The following is an 18,345-nucleotide window of genomic DNA, read 5'->3' on the forward strand; positions in this document are numbered from 1 at the left end:
AACTATCAGAATTACACATTTTATTGTTCAGGAAATTGAATCGAATAGTTGTGTGATTGTGCTGCAGATAGATAAGGCATTGGTGAGACTATATCTGAAGTACCCTTTACAGTGTTTTTCACTTTATTTAAGGTAGGAAGTTCATTATGCATTGTAAGTAGCTTGGTGTCCTGCTGGACTAACCTGTAGAATGGATGCATTGTCTCATGAGAAAACGTTAAACAGGCATGGATGGGAAATGCTGGAATTAGGAAGAATAAAATGGGATGACGGAAATCCATAAGGGTCTTGAGAGGAAAACGTGAGGAGGATATCTCTTAGATTCATAGTCACAGAATTGTGTAGTACAGAAATAGGCCCTTGTGCCTACCAAATTCATGCTAACATTTTGTCTGTCTATACTAATCACATTTGGCCACATTAAATTACATTAGATCAGATTAGATTCAACTTTATTGTCATTGTGCCGAGTACAGATAGAAAGCCAAATGAAATGCAGTTAGTATCTAACCAGAAATGCAAAGAATAGTGTTATTTACAAAATAACTGCAAATAAAAAGTAAGTGCTACAGCACACAAATATAAAAGTACTAGGTCAGTACAATATGGGTGCAATACTGCTTAGCGCTGTGATGTGAGGTTCAGCAGGGTCACAGCCTCAGGGAAGAAGCTCTTCCTGTGCCTGCTGGTGCGGGAGCGGAGGCTTCTGTAGCGCCTACCGGATGGGAGGAGAGTAAAAAGTCCGTGGTGAGGGTGAGATGCATCCTTGATAATGCTTTTTGCCCTGCCCAGGCTGCGTTTATGGTAGAAGTTCTCAATGGTGGGCAATTAGGCTCTGATAATCCGCTGGGCAGTTTTCACCACATGCTAGAGTGCTTTGCAGTCCGATATGGGACAATTGCCATACCACACTGAGATGCAGTTGGTGAGTATGCTCTCAATGGTACAGCAGTAAAAGTTTGTCAGTATCCTGGGACAGAGGTGAGCTTTCTTGATGCTCCGCAGGAAATAAAGGTGCTGTTGCACCTTTTTGATCAGGATGGAGGAGTTCAGGGACCAGGTGAGATCCTCGGAAATGTGGACACCAAGGAATTTGAAGCTTGATGCATGCTCCACTACAGCTCCATTGATGTAGATGGACATGTGAGTGTGGCTCCTAGCATGCCTGAAGTCCACAATGATCTCCTTGGTCTTCTGAGTGTTAAGGGCCAGGTTGTTGTCAGAACACCACATGGCCAGGTGCTGGACCTCGTCACTGTAGGCCGTCTCGTCATCTCCTCTGATCAGGCCAACCACTGTGGTGTCATCTGCGAACTTGATTATGGATTTAGAACCACGTACAGGAATGCAGTCATAGGTGAAAAGGGAGTACAGAAGAGGGCTCAGCACACAGCCTTGAGGCACGCCGGTGTTCAGGGTGAGAGTGGAGGAGGAGAGGTTGCCTAACTTAACAGACAGGGTTCTGTTAGTTAGAAAGGTATATGCCTAATATGCCTGCTTACTTAACTAAAACACTCTTAAATATTGTAATTATCCTATTCAACAACCTTCCCTTCGTGCGCACTCTCCACTCTCTGTGTGAAAATATAACTCCTCCTATCCCCTTTAAGCTCCTTCCTCTCATCTTAAACCTATTCCCACTTGATTGTTCTTGTGGGAGAATATAGAAAAGTGGATCAATATACAAATTGGGGTTCACCCATAATCTGACAAGGATGAGATGATATCTATATTTTCAGGTCATGAACTATCTTCCTCAAAGGCTGATGGAAGCATAGTCTCTGAACATTTTAGGGCAGAGCTAGATAAGTCACTGATATAGGACAAATGGCTACTGAAGATGATCAGGAATGCAAAAGCAAGGGTACGGTTAGAAGGGCCATGAAGTGACTAAATGGCAGAAGTGATCTGAGGTGCCAAGGCCAATTTTGGTATCTAATTTCTATGCTTATATCTATAGTAGAGAAAAGTTTCAGTTCATGCCCTTTACATCAACCCCAAACTACAGCATCCAAGTATCTCTTAAAAAAGCACAAGTATTGCACTTTGGAAGGACAAACCAAGGTAGAACATACAAGGTAAATGGTAGGACACTGAGGAGTACAGTAGAACAGAGGGATCTGGGAATACAGATACAAAATTCCCTAAAAGTGATGTCACAGGTAGATAGGGTCATAAAGAGAGCCTTTATTAATCAAAGTATTGGGTATAAGAGTTGGAATGTTATGGTGAGGTTGGATAAGACATTGGTGAGGCCAAATTTGGAGTATTGTGAGCAGTTTTGGTCACCTAATTACAGGAAGGATATTAATAAGGTTGAAAGAGTGCAGAGAAGGTTTACAAGGATGTTGCCGGGAATTGAGAAACTGAGTTACAGAGAAAGGTTGAATAGGTTAGGACTTTTTTCCCTGGAGCGTAGAAGAATGAGGAGAGATTTGATAGAGCTATATAAAATTATGATGGTTATAGATAGAGTGAATGCAAGCAGGCTTTTTCCACTGAGGCTAGGGGAGAAAAAAATGATTTCTACCAAAGTAATCATGCAGTCCAACATTACTTTGAATGTTGTTGGGGTGTATTTCGGAGATGCTGATGGAGGTTTGCTTCTTTATCATTTCTCAGCAATGCTTTCTCACTCAGACTTTGTAGGCAAGACTAAATGACTTTTTTGCAAATCTACCTTTTAGAAGAAAGTGAGGTGTTGAATTTTAAAATAGGGAGAAAATAATTAAAATATAATTGCAGAAAGCACACCAGAAAACATGATTAAGTCCGGTACATGAAACATTAAGGATTCATGCGCATACCTAATACTTATATGCCTTCCACAGATGCTGCCTGACTTGCTGAGTTCCTCCAGCATTTTTGGATGGTGTTAATATGTTCTCTTGTTTTTGATGGCCTCACTAAGTCCCAGGTACACTAGCAAAAGAAGTTGGGAGTTGTAGTGTCAACAAGGTCACCGGAGAGACACAGCTGGTAAAGGAGGGGGAGGGGGAGGGGGTGGGGGAGGGGGAAGAGAGAGAGAGAGAGAGAGAGAGAGAGAGAGAGAGAGAGAGAGAGAGAGAGAGAGAGAGAGAGAGAGAGAGAGAGATTCCCCAACGTTACAGCACATTATTATATGTTAAAGAACAAATGTAACAGGAAAATCTCTATAGTTACAATGCCCTTATAAGGGTTCTTTTGAGGTGAATGTAACTTTTCAAATGCTTGGATCTTCCCACCAACACATGCAAAAAACTGGGAAGTGTATGGTCATGCACTTTGGTGGAAGAAATAAACAGGCAGACTTTTATTTAGATGGGGAGAGAATTCAAAATGATAACTGAGATGCGGAGAAATTACTTTAGTCAGGTGGTGGTAAATCTGCGGAATTTGTTGCCATGAGTGGTTATGGAGGCCAAGTCTTTGGGTGTATTTAAGGCAGAGATAGATAGGTTCTTGATTAGCCAGGGCATCAAAGGGTATGGGGTGAAAGCAGGGGAGTGGGGATGACTGGAAGAATTGGATCAGTCCATGGTGGAGCAGGCTCGATGGGCCGAATGGCCTACTCCTGCTCTTATATCTTATGGTCTTATAAAGTAAGTATTAATTACTGTGGACTCTGAGCTGTTTCCATGCAATGAGATGTTGATTGCATTCATGCAAATGCAGACATCTCAAGTCAATTGGACGTTTCCTATTCAGAGCTGCATTGTAAATTTAATCTGCAATCCATATTCAGATCTGCAGGTTGGTTGCTGAAGGTTAACATTTGCTAATTGCTTCTGCAAAATACACCCTAACAAAATATACAGAACTTCCTTCTTCAAATCTGACCAGATGCTATCAACATCTCCAACACCAGGATGGGGTAATTTGCTACCTTTAGCTACCTTTTGCCCTGTGGTAATATGCTCAACAGAGGAATTAGAATTTGAGAACAGTAATGTACTGCCTGTTTTGGGAAGGGTAAAATGATCCTGATTAAAAATGGTCAACTCAGCCACTTGCTGCTTTTATCTCTGAGACTATCTATTGTTAGAAATTATAACCCTTTCCTTTCCCTGATGATCTGTGTACTGACCTAAGTTTGATTTTTTTTTCCAGGAAATAACATGATTCTAACCGGATGGCGGTAATTTTAAAGTGATTTGTTAAGCATCAAACTTATAAGGCTTGATGAACCATTTAATCTTCATTTTTCCATTGATTTTGTGTATCCCTCCACATGTCCACATTCAAGATTTGACAAGTGCAGGAGATACAAAATCTATAACCCACCTTACTTGACCCAAAATTTGATCCCCACTTGTATTGTTCAAATCAAGATCACCATATCGCTTTTACCTCTGATTTATTGAGCATGTCAATAAATTTAAATCCCATTGAATAAAAACATGACATCATAGATATAAATAGGAATAGGCCATTCAGCCCCATGAGCCTGTTCCATCATTCATAAAGGTCATATCTCATCTTTTCCCCTAGTGCTTTCATGCTGTACAAACCTCAAATGCCTTGCTTCCCTTCATATATATGTCTTCTATATACTCAGCGAATGAGCCTCCATAACAGATGGGTAGAGAATTCCAAAGATTCACCATTCCCTGCATGAATAAGATTCTTCTCCTCTGTCCTGAATGGACATCCCCTTACATTGTGATCCTCCCCTGGTTTCAGTCAGGTGGAACATCTGTCCTATCAAGCTCCATAACAATTTTGCTCTTTCCAATGAGATTATGATGATGTTTCATTTCTGCTCACACAACAAAACTATCCGGAATCACCATGTCGAGCTGCTCTAGGACTCATCCTATCACAAGAATACTCTTCATAACAAGAATATCCTCCTCCTTCCCTTTCTCCCATGGTGCACAGTCCTCTAATATCAGATTCCTTCCTCTTCAGCCCTTTCCCTGTCCACCTATCACCTCCCAGCTTATTACTTCATACCCACTCCCCACCTGCCCATTTCCCCCTCACCTGGTTTCAGCTATCACCTGCCAGCTTGCACTCCTTCCCCTTGCCCATCTTCTTATTCAAATTTTCCCCCTTCATTTCCCATCCTGTCGAAGAGTTTCAGCCCAAAACATTGACTGTTTATTTCTCTCCATAGATGCTGCCTGATGTGCTGTGTTCCTCCAGCATCTTGTGTGTGTTACTGAACATTTCTAGCATCCGCAGGATCTCTTGTGTTTATCCTTCATTAGACACTGGAAAAGGTGGTAATAATCCAGCTGCCGTCTCAATTTTGTATAAATTGAGCTAGACGACTCTTTTATACTATTGTAAAAGCCAGATTTGTTCAATTAAAATCATCTTAATTGCATCAGAAAGCTGCTATCCTGCAAGTATTATTGCAGCTGCATCTCATTGATAGTTAAAACATGTAATTTGCATGATTAACTGCATTTTTTATTACGAATGCTTTATAACACATCATCATTTTCACTGGTCATTTGTATCGCTTCCTTTTTGAAATTGAAATATGTCTGCACTTTTCCGAGCATTTGTAATAGCTACCGAGAGAACGTTAATCTTGATAGCTTTTTGGCAGTCACTCTTGACGTGAAAGTACAGTATTTACAGCAATAGGCACTAACAGACCAATAGAAGTAAAGTGGGAAATATGTAAGAGATAATTCACTCACTATGAAGTACAGAATAATTCAACTTCTTGTTACCATTCTATTTAATAAACCAAACAAGAGATCAGAAGCAACTGGATCATCAACTTCCTAATCAGAAGATCACAGTTGGTGTGGATTGGAAATAACATCTCCACCTCACAGACAATCAACACTGGCACACCTCAGAGATGTGTACTTAGCCCACCGTTATACTCTCTCTACACCCATGCCTGTGTGGCCATGCACAGTTCAATTTCTATCTATAAATTTGCTGATGATGTAACCATGGTTAAAAGAAACTCATATCACGACAAACAGGCAAGATACACCAGCTGGTCGAATGGTGTCATGTCGCAGCAACAACCTTGCACTCAATGTCAGCAAGACTAAAGAGCTAACTGTGGACTTCAGGAAGGGTAAGACGAGGGAACACACACCAGTCCTCATAGAGGGATCAAAAGTGGAGAGAGTGAGCAGCTTCAAGTTCCTGGGTGTCAATATCTCTGAGTATCTAACCTGAACTCAACATATCGCTGCAGCTAAAAGGAAGACAAGACAGTGATTATATTTCATTAGGAGTTGGCAAGACAGCAACTGTATTTCATTAGGAGTTGAGGAGATTTAGTATGTCACCAAAAACATTTGCAATTTTTTACAGATGTACCATAGAGGGTGCATGACCATCTGGCTGGGGTGGGGGGGTGGGGTGTGGGTCGGGGCTACTACATATGATCAAAATCAGCTGGTGAGATTTGTAAAATTAGCCCATTCCATCATGGCCTCCATAGTATCCAGGACATCTTCAAGGAGCTATGCCTCAAAAAAGCAGCGTCCAGGACTACATTTCTCAACCTTTTCGCCTTCGAGGAACCCTGAAATAATTTTCAGGTCTCGGGAAACCCCTGCATAAAAATATTATATCTGGAGCTCACAGTATGTTAGTGTGATCAGTAAGTTGTAGAAATAATAATCCAAAAATAATTGCCAATGCTCTTTTGAGTAGAGAATGAATTTTTAGCCAACCTTTCTTGGGGGAAAAAAACAGGTACTTAGCTTACATTTCTTGAAATTAATCTCTTTCTCTCCCTTTCATATATTTTTAAAAACTTAAAAGGCAAACATAATAAATTTATGTTAAATAACTGGCTTAAGCCAAAATGGGATTTAATTTTTCTAAAGGTAAGCTTGGTAGATTTGATTTAAATAAATGTAAATTGATTTTAACGAATGCTATTTACAACATGAACATTTATTGACAATGTTGAGTAGTGAAGTTAATAGAAACCATAAGCCAAAGCAATAGGAATAAAAAATAGCTTAAGACTCAATTTTATACAAGACTTTGAAAAAGCATTTTCTTACTAAGTGACATGATCAGGCTCAAATACATATAGGCCTAGCATGTGAAACCGGTGATTGATTTGACTGCATTAATACTCAATTCTGGTTCAAACTTGAGATAAGCACGCACAGATTTCACCTTCAAGTGAAATGAGATGATTTCTATTCTTGCTTGTTAAACAAGAAAAAGCTTGCTCATATATGTAAGAAGTTGAAAACTGCAGCAAAATGTTCATTACGGAGAGGTGAGTACATTCAATGCTCGGAAAACATACTTCAGGCTCCTCATCAGCCTACCACCCACTGCTCAGAACAATACAGTGCTCACCAATTAACAACGGCTTCCCCTACCTCGTGTAAAAAGCTGAGAATGAACTCAACCAAAAAAACATGGTCCGGTCCTACAATGCACAGCCATACTGGGCTGAGGGGCCTCTAAGGGGTTTGCTAGCAGGGCTTGTCTCTGCCCACCATTGCAAGTGCAATCATTGCACATTGCACAAAGTTTAAATCTCGTAAAAAATCCCTAACTTGTAAATACCTAAAAAATTGTGCGTTAGATATGTCACATTTATCCACTAGCTACGAAAAAGACATTAAACAGTTCTCTAAAAACAAATCTAAATAAGTTTTTATTCCCCTAGTTTTCCATATTAAAAAGTCCTTATCCAGAATTGATGGTTTAAAAAATAGTTAAGATGGATATTACTAGAGAGAACAAAGTTATTCAAATCAAAAAATCTGCAAAACTGAACCCAAATTTTTAATGTATGTCTAACAATGGGACTAAGATCTTGTCTACCAATCCGAGAAAACAAAAAAAGAAGAGGAGCTCCCAGTAAGGAAGCCAAAGAAAACCCCCTTACCGAACTCTCCTCCAAGTCCAACCATGAAGGACAATCTTGATTACCTATATCATAAATCCAAAAAGTAATATAACAAATATTAATTGCCCAATAGTAAAATCTGAAGTTTGGTAACACCAATCCTCCATTTTTTTGATTTCTTGCAATAAAAGTTTACTCAATCTAGAACTCTTATTATTCCAGATATATGACAGGATCATAGAATCTATTCTATCAAAGAACATTTTCGGGATAAAGGATGTAACAGCTTGAAACGTATATAGAAATTTGGGTAAAATTACCATTTTTAAAAACAATGCTTTTTTTTAAATCACAGACTCTCGCAAAATCCCTAACAACTTCTTGATGGACCCTAAGGTTCTGCGGGACCCCAGTTGAGAACCCCTGATCCAGGACATGCCTTGTTCCCATTGCTACCATCAGGGAAGAGGTACTGAAAGCACACACTCAACAATTCAGGAACAGCTTCTTCCCCTCTGCCATCCGATTTTGGAATGGACATTGAACCCATGAACACTACCTCACTACTTTTTTTATTTCCTATTTTTTGCACTACTTCTTTATCCAACTACTTTATATATATATATAAATTCAGTTTTCTTTTTTCTCTCTACTATCATGTATTGCATTGTACTGCTGCCACAAAATAAACAAATTTCACAACATATGCCAATGATAATAAACCTGATTCTGACAAGTTCAAAGTAAATTTATTTTCTTAGTATATCTATGTTACCATATACCTGAGATTCATTTTCTTGTTGTAGAATGAAGAAATACAATTGAATCAATCAAAAACTGCACACGATGTCTAATAATCAATGTGCTAATTAAAAAGAAACAAATGATTAATACTGAGAACTTGAGTTGTAGAGTCCTTGAAAGTGAGTCCATAGGTTGTGGAATCAGTTCAGTTTTGGGGTGAGTGAAATTATCCATTCGGGTTCAGGAACTTGATGGTTGAAGGGTAATAACTGTGATGTGAGACCTAAGGCTCCTTTACCTCCTTCCTGATGGCAGCACTGAGAAGGAGAATGGCTGGGACAGTGGGGTCTTTGTTGGATGTGCTCAGTGGTGGGGAGGGCTTTACCCATTACAGACCAGGCATATCCACTACTTCTCATAGACTTTTCCTTTCTTGTGCATTGGTGTTTCCATACCAGGCTGTAACACAACCAGGCAGGATACTCTCCGCAAGACAGGAAGAGACTTCTGTACACAGAATTGTTATGTAATGTAAACCATTTAACAAAAAATAATGCAAGTACTTAAATGTAGTTCACTTCATGGCATGCATGAGAATATTGCTCATTTGATGTTTCAGACACTCAGCACAGCCATAATATGCCCACTGCCCTCTCCTATGACACCTCATTCTAATAACTTCGCACTTAACATGTAATTGGGATTTAACGAAGTTCTCACCCACTGTTAATAAAGTAACACTTCACTCAACTTTACTCACCTCAACATTGAATGATTCCACAATCTATGGACTCCCCCACAAGGACTCTACAATCTCACGATCTTGATATTTATTGCTTTATTTATTTATTTGTTTGTTTATTTATTTTAATTATTTTGTTATTTTTTCCTTTTTTGTAGTTACACAGTTTGTCGTCTTATGCACAATGGTTGTTGCTCTGCCTCTGTTGTGTGTGTGGTTTTTCATTGATTCTATTGTATCTCTTTGTACTTAATGTGAATACTGCAAGGAAATGACTCTCAGGGTAGTATATGTACTTCGATATTAAATTTATTTTGAACTTTTGAACAAGTGTGCAGCATTGTTAGTAGTTTGGAGTAGAGAGTCATCAAGAAAGTAATATCATACAGCTTTAGCTTACATCACATAAAGTAATGGCAGTGCTGAGTCAGAATTAAGTTTTATTTGTACCAATAACACTTATATCTCCAGTATGATAAATATGTAATTTTAGCAGCAACCCATTTATTCTAAAACTTAAGATTTTTAAGTTAGCATTAAAACCGCAAGCATGGTGTCAGTGAACAATGCGATCAAGGGTGACATCCACCAGACGGTTCACAAAATGACCTCTTTCACTTCTTTTGTGGCTTTTTCTTTCAACTGTGGTGCTGCTACTGTTGGAGCATGTGATCCACATTTTGGCGGAGTGTTTTCAGGCCGATTGAGTGAACTGGCACTTTTCTGTCCCAGAGCGTGTTCCATGAAGGCTTCGAGCGGCCTTAAGGCCAAGAAGCCTGGAGAAAGGGCATGAGCCTATGATCAACTCCATTTCTCACCACTCTCACCAATTAAAGCACCAAGGAAGACCGCATTCATCAAGGTGAGTATGAAAGGTGAGGGTATATGAGGTGCCATCTAACAGCCGAAGGAAGGTGTCTGCCTATCATGGTCTCTCTCCCCCTCTCACTTCTTGCTCCTGGAGAAAGATCCCTGCATTCAGATGGCGCCTCTCTCCCTCGATGCTATCCGAGGATTGTGCCAGAGTTCTGGAACTTGGGTAAAGGTTAATCGACTTGATTTGAGGATTAGACTCTGTAGTAGACATTACGATGTGTTTCTGGATCGGTCTTCCCTTTTTTTGTTGCCACTTTGGGCAATTTTGAATCGATATGGCCTACAGATAATGAACACTGAGCTGAACTGAATATGCCTGGACATCTTTTGATTTTGTGTTTTATATTCTGTGTTTTTCACTCATTTTTTTATTGGTGTTTACACAATTCATTTTGTTTTTGCTCTGGGGGTGTTGGGGGTGGTTGGTTAATGTTTTTCTTTGAATGGATTCCATAGTTTTCTTTCTTTTGAGGTTGTCTGTGGGGAAGATGAATTTCAGGATTGTTTACAGCATACATACTTCGATAATAAATGCACTTTGAATATTCAGTTTTCAATGTGGTCCTATAGTTTATTGAAGATTGCAAACTTGTATGTAACAGTAGCAAATCTGTAAATTGGATAACCCTTTTGTAGAGACAGCATAGAAGTTCTGGTTTCCAGATGAGGTGACTGTTGATTTTTGAGTCGAGTCAATACTGACAACATGATGCCTGAAGATAAATATGGACATTACAGCTTGTGAGTATGTAATGAATCAACATGAAGAGACAAACATGCTTTTTAGTAAAAAGGCTCTGCAGAATTAGCCAATCTAAGAAATCAAAGATCTTTGTACAAAAAAAGGGCAATCTTCAATGTGAAGAAAATGAGGAAAATGAGAAACTGCTGTTTTACAGCATTAGTTTGAGTGAACCACTAATTAAGCAGTCATCATCATTATGTGCCATGTAGTATGACGTAGGTGATCGTGGTCTTTGCGATCTAGGTGATCTGGAGGCGGGGCAAAATCAAGATGGCGCTAAACAACGACTCCTTTGCTTGCATCTTTGGAAATAGCTCTATTTCTATTTCTGATATCTCTTTTTTTCCTTCTCAAGGTTCTTTTGAAGACCCTGACCTGGAGTTACTCTTTTTGGTTCTTTGTGGGAATGGGACCTGCTTTCAGTGCCTCATGACGGGCCACTTTTTGATATACCAGGGACGTGGCCTGGAAGGCGAACGTGCTTTCCGGGTTCTGTATTTTTGTGGCTCTGGGGTTGTGCTGATTCTAGTCCGGTGCCCTGAATGAAGCATCACGGGAGAGCACGGAACTTCATGAGCAGTAGGTTAGCCACCGGGGGTTAAGTGTCCAGAGAGCTGTGCCTCTCTAGTGCCGACTCTCTGGGTGCAGAGCTCGAAAAAAGTGATGTAACGGACTTCTAACATCGTAAATCAGCGAGTTGTTTGTTATGTCTCCCCTCCCGCTGTGAAACAGGAACATCTCTTTTACCCTTATTAGGGAGAGAGAGAGAGAGCCTGTGGTATGTCGAATGGCTGGGTGAACGAGTAGTTTTTGGGGTACTCCAAGTCTGTGTCTTCACTGATGCTTTGCTGCACGCTCGAGTGCTCGGTGGGGGGTGCTGATACTTTTTTGCTGGTGGGGGTGGGGGGTCATTGCCTTGCTGCTGTTTGTGTGTGGGAGGGGGGGTTGCTGGAAGGGGCTTTAGGGTTCTAACATATTAACTGTCATTCATTCTTTGGGGCACTCCTCTGTTTTCATGGAAGTTTGTGAAGAGAAGTAACTTAAGGATGTATATTGTATACATATTCTCTGACATTAAATGTACCTATTGAACCTATTGAATTTTTCTCTCTCTGCCCCTCTCACAATCACTCCTTGCCTGCTCTCCATCTCCCTCTGGTGCTCCCCTCCCCTTTCTTTCTCCCTAGGCCTCCCGTCCCATGATCCTTTCCCTTCTCCAGCTGTGTATCCCTTTGCCAATCAACTTTCCAGCTCTTAGCTTCACCCCACCCCCTCATGTCTTCTCCTATCATTTTGGATTTCCCCCTCCCCCTCCCACTTTCAAATCTCTTACTATCTTTTCTTTCAGTTAATCCTGACAAAGGGTCTCGGCCTGAAACGTCAGCTGTACTTCTTCCTATAGATGCTGCCTGGCCTGCTGCATTTCACCAGTGTTTTGTGTGTCTTGCTTGAATTTCCAGCATCTGCAGATTTCCTCGCGTATTGAACCTATTGATTATTCTTGGAAAATTTTTCTACAGAAGTGCTTTTACATTGCCGCCTTCTGGGCAGTGTCTACAAGACAGGTGACCCCTGCCATTATCAATCCTCTTCAGAGATTGTCTGGCATCAGCGGTCACATCACCAGGAATTGTGATGTGCATCAGCTGCTCATACGACCATCCACCAACTGCTCCCATGGCTTTACATGACCCTGATTGGAGGGGGAGGGGGGTTCATGAAGTAGGTGCTACACCTTGCCTAAGGGTGACCCGCAGGCTGGCGGAGGGAAGGAACACCTTACACCTCCTTTGGTAGAGATGCATCTCCACCCTGCCATTCAAATGGTATATCACAAGACCATAAAATGCTACCCAGTCTGGTTTACGTAGATGTGAAGCTTTCGTTCTTAATTCAACTAAGCTGCTGTAATGGGAATACAGATTAAAATATTAACAAGGCACAGGGAAATTAATTTGAGGAGTCTCAACGATAGAGATTCTAATTGAAACAGTATCAGAGAGCCTCTAGACACTGCCGGACACTGGAGATTCTCCAAGAGGACCATAACCTTGCCATTGGGTTTGGAGGCTTATGTAACTCAATGACACAGGGAGCTATGTTGGCAGGAGTCCGGGCCTTGTGAGATGCTGAAGATGTTCTATAGGTCAGTTGTGGAGAGCGCCCTCTTCTTTGTGGTGGCGTATTGGGGAGGAAGCATTAAGAAGAGGGACGCCTCACGTCTTAATAAGCTGGTAAGGAAGGCGGGCTCTGTCATGGGCAAAGTACTGGAGAGTTTAACATCGGTAGCTGAGCGAAGGGTGCTGAGTAGGCTACGGTCAATTATGGATAACTCTGAACATCCTCTACATAGCACCACCCAGAGACAGAGAAGCAGTTTCAGCGACAGGTTACTATCGATGCAATGCTCCTCAGACAGGATGAAGAGGTCAATACTCCCCAATGCCATTAGGCTTTACAATTCTACCGCCAGGACTTAAGAACTTTTTAAAAGCTATTATTAATGCTTCTGAGTTAGTGATTTAGATGCATATCATATTTTTTTTTACTGAGTTAAGTATTGTATGTAATTAGTTTTGCTACAACAAGTGTATGGGACATTGGAAAAAAGTTGGAATTTCCCCATGGGGATGAATAAAGTATCTATCTATCTATCTATCTATCTATCTACTTCTTGGCAGGGTCACTCATGCCAAACAGGTCAAAGGGTAAAGCCAGACCAAGAGTGGTCCACCGGTCTTCCAGTATCAGGGGTTCAGCTCAGGGCTAACAACCAAGACTGGTCAAAAAAATGTCATGGAAACAACAATGAAGAATAACTCTACATCTGGGTGTGATGGTATGGACAGCCTGGAATAGAGGACCTTCATTGTTGCCCTAAGCCCCAGTAGCGTAACAGGCAGTAAGTAAGTATAGAAACCATATGGATACAAATCCAGGAAGTTAAAGACAGTCAATAGGATATTTATCATATTGCCTTTGTTTGCACTCGTAATAACAGTTCAAAACTCTGATTATTTGCAAAAATAAGATATTGAATTTCTACTTTATAAGAATCGTTGCCTAGAAATTTGACCACATTTCTTCATGTGCTCAAATATTTTAGCAGGAGTAATAGAGTGAAATTATGACACTCCAAAACAAAATAAGCAAAATTGATTGTAAGACACACAAAATACTGGAGGAACTCAGCAGATTAGGCAACATCTATGGAAATGAATAAACAGTCAACTTTTCAGGCCAAGATGCTTTTTCTGGACTGAAAAGGAAGGGGAAGGTGCCAGAATAAAAAGGTGGGAGAGGGGAAGGAGGCTAGCTGAAGGTGATAGGTGAAGACGGATAGGTGGGAAAGGTGAAGGGGAAAGCAGAACTGGAAGCCACGTGGAACAAGATGGCAGTGAAGTCAAGTTCCCAGGAAGGATACTGTTTGTGGCTCTGGTAGTGAGTTTGGGTACGTGGTCAAAGAGTTGGAGGGCAGCAGAGATCACAAGTGGAGAGCAGTGAGAGAGGGTCTCTCTGAAATCCTGTCGAAGAGAAGGTTAAATTTTCATGGTCAGCGTCCCTTGAAAAAACTTTGAAGTTGAGCAGCAAATCATAAACACAAAAAAAGTCTGCAGATGCTGGAAATCCAAAGCAACTCACACAAAATACTGGAGGAATTCAGCAGGCCAGGCAGTATCTATGAAAATGAATAAACAGCCGACGTTTCAGGGCCAGACCCTTCATCAGGATTGGAAAGGAAGGTGGAAGACAGCAAAATAAAAAGGCAGGGGTAAGTGAAGGAGGTGATAGGTAAAGCCGGGTGCTCCAGGACAGGAAATGAAGGAAATTGATTGTAAGCTAGGATTTGTGTAGATTTCAGACAAAAGATTGTGTTAAATTTGAACTGTGAATGTCCATTCAGGAAAGCTCCTGTCTTAATGCAGCTTATGTACTTTGCAGAATATCAGTCAAAGAAGGATGTCAATTTTTAAAGATACCCACCCAATGGCAGATGGGTGGCAGAAGCATTATGGTTGTCATAGAGAAGACAGAACATGGAGAGAATTCAAAGGTTCTCGGAGAGAATCAAGGAGACACTGAAGTGCTGGTAAATGCCAGGAAGAGGAATGCACACAGAATCATGCAAAATGTTGGATTCTGACGTTTTTGATCCCAGGTCCTTTCAGAAGTCAAGAAAGAGTCATAAAACTAGTTGATTCACGATTGTTTTATTAAATGCTAATAGAACAAAGAGAATTAGAAATGGAAGGTAGCAGGGTCTAGTAGGGAAAGGAAAAGAAGAAGCAAAGATGGCAGGCCAAAGTGTTCAGGCCTTCTCATACCATAGATAAGAGACATTCCATCCAAATTTGTAGATTTTAACCATTCAGATAGTCCCTATTCAAATAATGCAATCCCCGAGAAGCTTCCTGAATTATACAAAAAACTATAACCACTAGGGGACAAACTAAACAATTGAATATATGTGGTATGACTACTAGGAAACATGCTGAACAGTTACATGTATATACAATAGGTAATTATATAAAATACAAGAAGGCATAAACTGTGAAGAAAATAACAATTATACAGTCTAATCCAACACACATTCATGCAAACACAATAGCACATAGACACTTACACATTGCACACATCAATTACATCTATGGACAAATATTAAAAAAAGGTTGTTTGTTTCACTCTCTGCATTGAGAAAGGAACTGCCAGGAATAACAAGGGGACCACCTAGATGGGAATGTTCCTCTTACGTACAGTGACTCTTCAGCCAAGAGAAGATCACCTTCCTCCTCCTGGCTGAAGGCAGCTCTGTGGAGCCAATTAAATACATCCCATCAAAAAGCACATTTTTCTAATTTGAGCACATTCTGAGCACTTTGGAAGGCATGTGGGCATTCTCACATCAGCTCTGATACTGGCTTGCAAAATATCATGTTGTGGAACAGATGAACCTTGGAAGTATAGATCTCAGTATGTTATACTCCCTAGTTTCTTGTTACTGTCCAGAGACAACAGTTCTTTTTCAGAACTTGAGAGGCCCAATTTATGTTGCAAAAATTTGAAACATGTATTTCTGAATGATTGACAGTATTAGGTGTGTGTCTGGTGTATGTAGTGTAGATCCTGATCAGAAGTGCCCAGTTCAATTTCACAGTCTGCACCTTCACCCAGGCATACTTGCCAACTCAGATTATATTGATTTTGATGGCATGGTGCTGAAAATGCCAGCACTAACCCATCAAATTTCTAGTTATTTATTTTTTCATCTTTTTCCCAAATGCCAGAGGGTAATTGAGAATTAAATTCAGCTCTTCTCTAAAATGTAGGCTGGTTGATGATGTGATGCATTCCATCATCACACATCTGATGGGATAAGATGAGTTGGAGATTCCCCACCCTCCTAATCCCCACCCTTCACCCTGAAACTCTAAGGTTTTTTTTGTGAAATTTAACCTGTTCCTCTTAGCTCAAGAGGTAAAGAGTGGACTTCAGCTAATGAGCCACCTACCAATTCATCCTCACTTAGGGAAAATATTAGATGAGTTTCACTTCAGATCAGAATCAGGTTTAATACCACTGACACACACAAAATGCTGGAGGAACTCAACAGGTCAGACCACATCTATCACTGATATATGTTGTGAAATTTGTTGCTTATTGGCATCATTACATTTCTATAAATAGCAATAAAAAATAGATATATATGAAAAAATAAATTAAATAAATAATGCAAAAAGAACAAAATGGTGAGGTAGTGTTTGTGGGCTGGTTCATTGTCCATTCAGAAATCTGATGGCAGAGAGGTAGAAGCTGTTTATAAAACACTGAGTGTGTGTCTCCAGGATCCTGTACCTCCTCCTTGATGGTAGCAGTAAGGAGAGAATATGTCTTGGATGATGACAGTCTTTATAGTTTAATGGCCTTTTGAAGATGTCCTCGATGTTGGGTGAGGCTCGTGCCCATGATAGAGCAGGCTGAGTTTGCAACTCTCTGCAGCTTTTGCCGATCCTGTGCAGTGGCCCCTCTAAGCCAGACAGCAATGCAACCAGTTAGAATGCTCTCCACGGTGCATCCGTAGAAATTGTCAAATGTCAAAGGTTGTTCAGTCTGATTCTTGCAAATACGGTGCCCTTCTGCTAAACAGGCAAACTCCAAGATCATGAATTGGGATTTTTTTGCTAAATGATAATTCAGCCACTTGTAGTTTTGTCAAAGACACTTTTTGGGTTGTGATAGCCTCAAGAAAGCATCACTACTGTGGCAATTTTAATATATACATAATCAGAGGCAGGCAAGCAAAACAAAGAATATACTGTCTAGGAAATATTCCCACTATATCAGTGCATTGTCCTCCAAGATGACCACAAGCTTGTCATAGGGTTTGGAGGCTTCTGTGCCTCAATGACCCTGAGAGCTATGTTGGCTGGAGTCAGGGCCTTGTGCTTTGGCTCTTGGTAGGGTCACCCATGCCAACTGAGACACGGGATCTAAGAGGACATTGCTTTGTGGATCCAGATCTGGCTTGCTCACAGAAGGCAAAGTGTTGTAAATGGGTCGCTGACCAGTGGTGTGCCTCAGGGATCTGTTCTGGGACCCCTTCTCTTTGTGACTTTTATAAATGACCTGGATGAGGAAGTGGAGAGATGGGTTAGTAAATTTGCTGATGACACAAAGGTTGGAGGTGTTGTGGATAGTGTGGAGGGCTGTCAGAGGTTACAGCAGGACATTGATAGGATGCAGAACTGGGCTGAGAAGTAGCAGATGGAGTTCAATCCAGATAAGTGTGAGGTGGTTCATTTTGGTAGGTCAAATATGATGGCAGAATATAGTATTGATGGTAAGACTCTTGGCAGTGTAGAGGATCAGAGGGATCTTGAGGTCCGAGTCCATAGGACACTCAAAGCTGTTGCGCAGGTTGACTCTGTGGTTAAGAAAGCATACAGTGCACTGGCCTTCATCAATTGTGGGATTGAGTTTAGGAGCCGAGAGGTAATGCTGCAGCTATATAGGACCCTGGTAAGACCCCACTTGGAGTACTGTGCTCAGTTCTGGTCACCTCACTACAGGAAGGATGTGGAAACAACTATAGAAAGTGTGCAGAGGAGATTTACAAGGATGTTGCCTGGATTGGGAGCATGCCTTATGAGAATAGGTTGAGTGAACTCGGCCTTTTCTCCTTGGAGCGACGGAGGATGAGAGGTGACCTGATAGAGGTGTATAAGATGATGAGAGGCATTGATCGTGTGGATAGTCGGAGGCTTTTTCCCAGGGCTGAGATTGCTAGCATGAGAGAGCACAGTTTTAAGATCCTTGGAAGTAGGTACAGAGGAGATGTCAGGGTAAGTTTTTTACACAGAGATTAGTGTGTGTGTAGAATAGGCTGCCAGCGATGGAGGTGGATACGATAGGGTCTTTTAAGAGACTCCTGGACAGGTACATGGAACTCAGAAAAATGGA

Source organism: Hemitrygon akajei, chromosome 10 (assembly GCF_048418815.1).
Source record: "Hemitrygon akajei chromosome 10, sHemAka1.3, whole genome shotgun sequence".
Lineage (NCBI taxonomy): Eukaryota > Metazoa > Chordata > Chondrichthyes > Myliobatiformes > Dasyatidae > Hemitrygon > Hemitrygon akajei.